A 6,538-nucleotide genomic window follows, 5' to 3' on the forward strand; every position below is an offset into this window, starting at 1 on the left:
AGAGGAAGATATTGACCCAAGAAGCAGCATTTCAATCCCTATGAACAATGAAGGGAATTACTAGAATACTGGCTGTGCAAAAGGTCTAGAGAGTAACACATTCTGTGTATCCCAAAATGTGGTATTTAGGGACAAAGGATATTCATAGATTTCACAATATACTGGAGACATTGAACAACAGAGAGAAAATTCAAAAAAACCCAAAAGGTAATCCAAAAGTATAAGAAAAATAAAAGCTATACAAAAAAGGAAATGTGATCAAGATGCAGTACTCGGGGCTTGCCAGGCCTCACTTGCCCTCTGGAGTCAGGAGGGAAGAGTACCCGTGGGAGCCCTGCCTCTGGCAGTTTGTGGATGATTGTGGTGCAGCCATAGGTGGTGATGTCTTTTAAGCAATCCAAGGTTTTCACAATTCTCCAGTGGGAGTAAACCACAGACTACAAGGGAGTTCGACAGCGATTAAAACCAGGGCTCCGCAGCTGGGAGGTAGCTTTGCAGTCTGGGGAGGTCTGTCTTCCATAATTCACTGCGGTATGGTTCACGTCAGAGGGAAGGCGGACCCCTGGAACTTCATCATGAGTGGAGCCTTAACAAGAGTCGTCCTGGCTACAAAAGATGGACCAGTGGCCAGGGTTGGGGCAGCCACGATGGGTGGCATTCTTCTAGCTTTAATTGAAGGAGCTGTCCTCTTGGTGACAAGATTTGCCTCTGCACAGTTTCCCAGTGGTCCTCACTTTGCTGAACATCCTTCCAAGTTGCCTTCAGCCCAATTACCATCTTCACCTTTTAGAGACTATGAGCTGTATAAGCAGGGCTTCTCTAACAGAGAGAGCTGGGATTCAAGAAAGGCTCTCAGAACATCAAGTCACAGACCATTGGAAAAACCATGGGTGAGACAACTATGGCCAATTAAACTGCAGACATTCAGCACATTTTTTCTATTTAAAGGACCATGGGGCTGGGGTGTTAAAAGATAATCCATGTATTTATTCACCATGGATTGCAGTTGTGATATAGGTAGATGTCTAATAGCTTTAAAATGAAACACATTAAGTGCTGAGAAGATGAAGGGCCACAGGACAAAGAGCAGTGGGACCGGGCCATCATCTCCTTGGGGACTTCTGCCAGTTTTGTGTTCTGTTAGTCAAAAATAAAAACTCTTGGAACTTGCCCCTTCTTCAAAAAAGAGAAAAAAGGCATAGTACTCGGTTCTGAAGATCACATAATTTACATATTCAAAATAATGTAAATGCATTTTATTCATTTTCAACTTTTAGAATAATCCTCAAGTTAAAACATAGAAGACAATTATGATAACATAATGGAATATAAATATTATCACTATTGACAGCATAAAATTAAAAATATAGATAGAGTACAAATTGAAGGGAGAAATGGAGAGAAAGGATGCTTCAGTCTCCTGTTCTCCAGATAAAAAATTCTAAGATTTCTTTAAGATTTGTCAGAGCCTTCCCGACAGAATTGTACAGGGTGGGGGTGGGGGCAAAAGCAGTTTTAGTTGTGAGTACGCTAAACACAGACTTTACTCTTTTGTTATTATTTGTTAATTATTGTGTTATTTTCCAGACGAACAACTATAAACTTTCTTTTGCCCCACCCTGTATTTCAGTTCCTCCCAGTGTTAACTAACTAACCAAGCTAAAAATACCCTTTCTTGGTTTTCCCTGGTCCCCTGTCTTACTCTCCTCAGACTTTTATTCCAACTTCTTGGAATCACCTGTGAAATTATCTGTACTCAAGACCTTGTCTTTATTTGGTATCCCTTAAAATATAGAAAGATATTTAATCAGTATTTAGTTAGAAAGATGATTGGGCACAGGAAGGGAAAACGGCACATCAAAGGTAAGAATGACCGTGTTAAAATGCTAGAGCCATATAAAATTTTGTTGCTGTTGCATTCTTAGAATGCCATATTTTATATCATATTGTACTTAATTTAGATGCCTGTGAAATCTCTTAATATTTATCTGTACTATTCAGGATTCCATGCAAGAAAGAGAAATTAGTGTTTTCAAAGAGAATTTTTTTTTTTAATTACATGATAGTATAAGCCTGGAAGAACAGAGTCAGGGGCCACCAATATATTTTTTAATCCAAGAAACCACTACTGCAGCTGGGGTTCAGAGGTCAGAAAACCGCTTAAGCCATTGCTATTACCATCAGTGACATCACTGCAGCTCCACACCAAGGAAGCTGATGATAAATGATGGAGCATGAGATCCAGCTGCTTTCAATGCTAAGTCCACCAGAGCTGTTTTGGCTGCCTTCTCCCTCCAAAAAACTCAGTCACTCCAGTATATTTCATTGGTATAGTATAAACCAGATACAGGACTCTAGCCTCAAGGAAGTCTGGAAATGTGGCTCTTAGCACTCTAACCCATGTGGTATGTGGTATGGGAGAGGGGATATAAAGGGGTGGGGATGGATGCCACAGGCCTACGGACAATATCAGGCACAATCTGCTGCATTAGCTACCCAGCATCCATAATATCCTGCCCATATTTAACTTCAAAACAAAAACCAGAGTAAAAACAGCATGCTCCATGCCCTTGGCTGGTGTGGCTCAGTGGGTTGAGTGCCAGCCTGCAAACCAAAAGGTCACTGGTTCGATTCCCAGTCAGGGCACATGCCTGGGTTGCCTGTCAGGAGGGACCCTAGTTGGGGGTCTCTGAGAGGCAACCAATTGATATATCTCTCAAACATTGATGTTTCTCTCCCTCTTTTTCTCTCTCCCTTCCCCTCTCTGTAAAAATAAAAAAATAAAATCTTAAAAAAAACAGCTTGCTCCTAATCTTGCATAATACAATTGTCCCTCATATAAACAAAAATAAGCTCATTCTCCCCTAAAAGATCCAAAGTCTATTCACTGCCTGTAGTGATATTGTTCATTCATCTTCTAGTTCAGTTATAATATCACCATAATAGCCTTTAAAGAATAAATTATAAAGTTCACCACCACTAATATGCTTTTTATCAAGTAGGAATGGAAAGAGGGGGAATTTTTCATTGTTATGCAAATATAAACATAAAGCAAGAAATACATGCAAAACTAACTCAGCTCTTGTTCCTGCAACTAGTCTTGAAGCCATAAATAGTATGGTAAACTTAATTTTTTTAATCTTCACCCACAAAGAGAAAGGGAGAGAAAGGGAGAGAGAAAGAGAAACATCAGTGTGAGAGCGAATAAGCTCTCACATCTCTGGGGCCGCCATTCAGTCCATTACAGTCCATGTTGCTCATTTTGTTTAGGAGCCCATGGAGTAAATATGGGGTGGCTAGGAAAACAGGCTAATTAACGTCCATAAAATGGGTCACCCTGTCTCTCAGTCTATTGAGAACCTCTTCTACAGTGGATGCCTTTGGTAAGCATTTATCTGGGACACAAACAATGTCACATCCAGAGATTCTCAGAACCTTTTGTCACCAGTTCTCAGTTTTACTCCTTCCAAGACCTTGAGCATCTGGCCAAACCTTTATCAACTCCCAAGGAAAGTGGGCAACTGGATCTACTGCCCAAAGTCCTTTCATTGGGAGGATGTTCTTTCCACATAGCTTTCAGGGCTACTACTAAGGGAAGCCATAATGCTGCCACAGTCCATTTCTAGCTTGTGTTTGCATATTATGTGAAATAGTTTGTAAACCAGACTCAATTATTTTCGTTCAGTTTCTCAATCAGGGTTCCAGCATAAATTAAAAATGTATCCCAGATGGTTTGAATGAAGAGTGTTTAATAAAGAGATTGCTTATAGAGCTGTAGGTAAGGTTAAAGGAACAGAGGATGGTGAGGTATCCAGACACTAGCAAGAATGCTATTATCATCCCAAGAAGTAAAGATATAAGAGAAGAAAACAGTGTTCCTGGAGTTCAGTGAGAATTAAGACTATGGATAAGAGGCTTCCCAGAGGGGGCTGTGGTTGTGGAGGGAAGTAGCTAGGTTCAGGGATGCAACACCAAAGTAGTGAGAGAGCATGGAAGAGATGTCCCACCACTGTATCCATTCCCCTGCTGATCGCTATTGACTAAACCCAACTGGAAGTCAGCTGGTTAGGAAGCCCAGATTATAGTGCCCTAATGGGTCAGTATCCTAGGACACCAAACAAGGCAAAATTGATCACAGGCACACAAACATAACCAGCCAACAATTCACAGGACCATCCAAGAGGTCAAACATGTGGGCTGAGGGAGAAGTGGCAATGCAGCAGGCGTGAGGAAATAGTGGTCTCAGGCACTGCTCATGCCTCTGGCCTGTGCCTTCACAATCTCCCACTTGGTGAAAGAGTGCTGCTCTGTGCACCCTAGTTCACGACGCAGAGATCAGATAACACCCAGCCCACGGCAGGCAGCTCAGCTGACAATCACGTGATATTCCATGGCGAGAACACAAATTTCTACTTTGGTCCAGAAGCAATCCAGAATCTGTTTCTTAAAAGAATAGTTATTTGGAGAATAGACTGTGGCTTTGCCCTAAAATCCTAGAGGACCACTCTGTAATTCAAAAATCAAGGCTTGCTAGAAGCCTCTATAGAATTCCTTTCTTCCAGACACTTCAAGCACCATTTGATCTGTTCGATCTTAAGGTTCAAGTCACAGAGTAATTTGCATGTTGTCCATAGTAGTAGCAAAGCCTTCTCTTACTCTGGCCCCATTCAGACCTGGCAGCCTTATGGGTTTACTTGAGAAGTGGGTCAGAGAAACCCTCTCAAATGAATATACGTTGTTTCAAAAGTTCAAAGAGACTAACCATTCACCTCTGTAACAGTGATAGGTGACAGTGTAGGAATTGTCTTTCAAAGAAAAGAAAAAAATCTCAACCTGCTACACATCACTGGACTGTCAAAAACTTTATTCATGTCACAGCTCTGAAACTTACATCACTTTTTAAGTTTATTTTTATTTTTAGAGACAGGAGAAGAGTAGGAGAGAGGGAGAGGTGTGGTTGCCTTGTACAGGCCCCCAACTGGGGACCTAGCCTGCAACCCAGGCATGTGCCCTGACTGGGAATCAAACCAGTGACCCTTTGGTTTGCAGGTCAGCACTCAATCCACTGAGCCACACCAGCCAGGGCTGAAATTTACATCATTTTTCCCCTCCTACTCTTTGGCACACATTGTTCCTTACCAAGGGATCTTATGGTACTTGTTGCTACCTCCTACTCACCACATCCAATCGGTATGATGAACCAAAACAATTTTTTATGATGTGATGAGACAAATAAACTTCCTAGATTATTACAGAACACTGGATAATTGGCACTGTCCTGAAGTAAGACTGTGAAGACATACAGGTGAAAGAAACTACTTCTGTAATTGTTTATTGTAAAGGAGAAGAAAAAGTTTAACAGATTGATAGCTCAGTACCAGACGCCAAAATTGTGTTGACTCGCTTTAGTTAATTGACATCTGGAACAGCCCTTAAACCTGGAGTTCCATGAGTAAGTGAAGGATAATCCACTGTCATCTTCCAAGACTCTCCAATTTTTGCTCAGGTCAAACAGCAGAGTGAAATGGGTATATGATGAAAAATCATCACCCCTGAATCTCTCATGCCTTTCACGCTGGCATGAACCTCTGACATTCACACAGAAATGTGACATTAGTCTTGTTCCACTGTTTCAAGGAGGAGGACATGTTTTAGGAGCTTTGACTTGGGCCTTCATTCCACACTAGCCCTCATTTCATGAGATAAGGAACCACTGTGGAGGCTGAGTATGTCTAATCCAAGTCTTCACTCCAGAATCGGACAGGGTGGGTTCAGAAACCCACTGGGCCCACTGTGCGATGGACTCCAGCCAAAACTGCATTTATCATCGGGCCTCCATAAGCACCCATTTTGAAAGTGACCACAAGAGCAATTTGGGTCCCTAATGGTCAGCCTCAGACCAGTGTCCCAGTAATTCCCCCAAAGTTTGCTTATTTCCCTTCCCTTTTGGTAAAAGCCGGAAGAGAACTCATAATATATCCTTGTGACAACATCACGGGGAATTTCCTTGAGGGAATCCAACATTCCCTTATTTAAGGAACTCTGGTCTATAAACTGATTCAGGTATAGAAATTGGTGAGGAACATTATCTCCCTATTGGGTGACTCAAGCCAGGCCGGTGTTCATTAACTTTAGAGTCAGATATACAGATCAAGTGGGACCTCAGTAGGTAGCATATCTATTTTGGTCCTAGGGACATCATAATAAACTAGGCGCCACCAAAAATTCTTATGGACTAAGCTATTCTAATAAGCACTATGACTCTGCTGCTCATTACTGTAACCACGTCCACTTTGTCCCTGGCATTTAAGTACTGCCATTTGGCCTCTAGCAATCTATCATACCATCACTCCTACTGAGGTCAGGGAACCCATTTTGGAGACAGCGCCCTTCCTCCCTCAACATTCTTGAAGGGAATTAGAATGTGTCACCCAGAAATATGCCACTTTGACATAGCAATTATTTTGAGCTGAAGGCAATTGAGAAAAAGGAGACACAGGAATAGTCCTCTGCCCTCTCTCTACCTGCCTAAGAGCAG

The 6,538-nt window shown here is 41.9% G+C and overlaps 1 pseudogene; it reads left to right on the forward strand.

Moving 5' to 3' along the window:
• Nucleotides 1–263: 263 nt before the first annotated feature.
• On the forward strand, nucleotides 264–4,497 carry LOC112319281 (mitochondrial import inner membrane translocase subunit Tim17-A pseudogene; annotated as a pseudogene).
• Nucleotides 4,498–6,538: the final 2,041 nt, after the last annotated feature.

Source organism: Desmodus rotundus, chromosome 11, assembly GCF_022682495.2.
Source record: "Desmodus rotundus isolate HL8 chromosome 11, HLdesRot8A.1, whole genome shotgun sequence".
NCBI lineage: Eukaryota > Metazoa > Chordata > Mammalia > Chiroptera > Phyllostomidae > Desmodus > Desmodus rotundus.